We start from the raw sequence: 1,525 nt of genomic DNA on the forward strand, positions 1-1,525 counted from the left end.
GTGTCTTACTTTATTCATTGGAACATGATCATCAACCAATCAGGTAAAAGAACCTCTGGCATAAGTCTATATACTATTTCATGTCTTGACAATAGCTGTGTTTTAAAGATTTAAGTGTTGCTTTATAATCTAACTGTATTTTCTTCTTATCATATTTGAAAGTGTAGTTATATTTTGTAACCTGATTCTGATCACATGAAATCTATTAACCCTAACTACCCAGCTCAGACACTGGAGGAAAACATCGTTCTTGAGATACAGCTTGATCCTGATCCTGGTCCAACGACACAAGATGGAATTTCAGAGGAAGGTATGTCTCAGTATAAAATTAGTTGTAATCAATGTTCAGGGTTTTTCTACTTCACAAATATAATTTGAGATGTCATGTCTCTGCCTTGGCTACTATAACAAATTACATTATCAAAAATTATATTTTAAAGAAAGATCTGTATCTAATTGCAAAAACAGTTTGGAAATGTGGGATCAGGTTTAATTTGATGATGATTTTTAACCTGTGTCTGGGAAAGCACCAAATGCTACATTTCAGGCATGTCACAGTTCTGTTATTTCTTTTAGACTTCTCTCCTTTAGATCATTCCACATCAACCTCCCTCACGGATACCAACACATCACTTTCTTCATCTGACAATGACCACACCAGTCGAATAGAACATGGGACTCCCATAGGCAGATGTACATCCAGCCAAGTCATACCCAGGCCTACCACAGAGGTTTCTGAGTCGGAGGCTGCAAAAGAGGTACTGAAGGGCAGCAGATGTAATTTACATTGTTGATCATCATAAAGTGTCATACTAAATCAGTTTCTCGTCAGAGTATTTGTGACATTTAGAATGAATAGGTTTGGCTAATAGCTCTGTACTTAGTAATCTAAGGCAGATAAGAAACAACATTGCTTTTTCCCATATCATATTGCAGTTGCATTATCAGCTAAACAATTGGTTAGAATTTTTTGTTTTGCTGAAATTGCTGATCCATTTTTGTGTGTAAAAACCCTCCTGATCCAGTGATTTTAACTTTTACTCTTTATCTTGTGGTATATTGTTAAAATTATGTTATCCTGAAAGATGGATTTGTACACAGAAAACTTTATTTTCTCTCATGAATAGATGGTATATAATGCTTTGCTTTGCAAACCTGGGGGTGAGGATGTCATTGAAGAGTACAAGGCAGAAAAGTCGCTCACTCACCGCACCCGGAGACAGCTTGTCAACATATTGGCTAGCCATATGACTGAAAGCCATGGGTGAGTGTTAAGTGAATTGTTAGATTGAAAACATTATATTAAGATATATTATAGTGGATTTTCAAAATACATTGCATTGAAAATGTAGCAAGTGGGTGACTGACTTGAAGTGTTGTTTCTAAAGGAGGATGCCTTCCCGTAAACACAAGGAAAAGTATGCCCTGGGAATTACAACACTCTTCCCTTTACTAAAGGATCCCTTTTCTCCAAAGGGCTATGTAAGTTGTGTGTTGTATGTGTGTATGTTTTATAAAAATAAAA

General features: G+C 35.9%; 1 long non-coding RNA gene across 1 annotated transcript; it reads left to right on the forward strand.

Annotated features, from left to right (window-relative positions):
* The first annotated feature begins 278 nt into the window (after positions 1–278).
* Positions 279–1,513, forward strand: LOC147819807 (uncharacterized). Its single transcript, XR_015436383.1, has 4 exons — positions 279–310; positions 577–758; positions 1,128–1,264; positions 1,389–1,513. It is a non-coding gene; the product is annotated as an uncharacterized LOC147819807 (long non-coding RNA).
* Positions 1,514–1,525: the final 12 nt, after the last annotated feature.

The sequence above is a fragment of the Seriola lalandi genome, unplaced genomic scaffold, assembly GCF_002814215.2.
Source record: "Seriola lalandi dorsalis isolate HSWRI2012SDOR001 ecotype SW California unplaced genomic scaffold, Sedor1 jcf7180002046077, whole genome shotgun sequence".
Taxonomy (NCBI): Eukaryota; Metazoa; Chordata; class Actinopteri; order Carangiformes; family Carangidae; genus Seriola; species Seriola lalandi.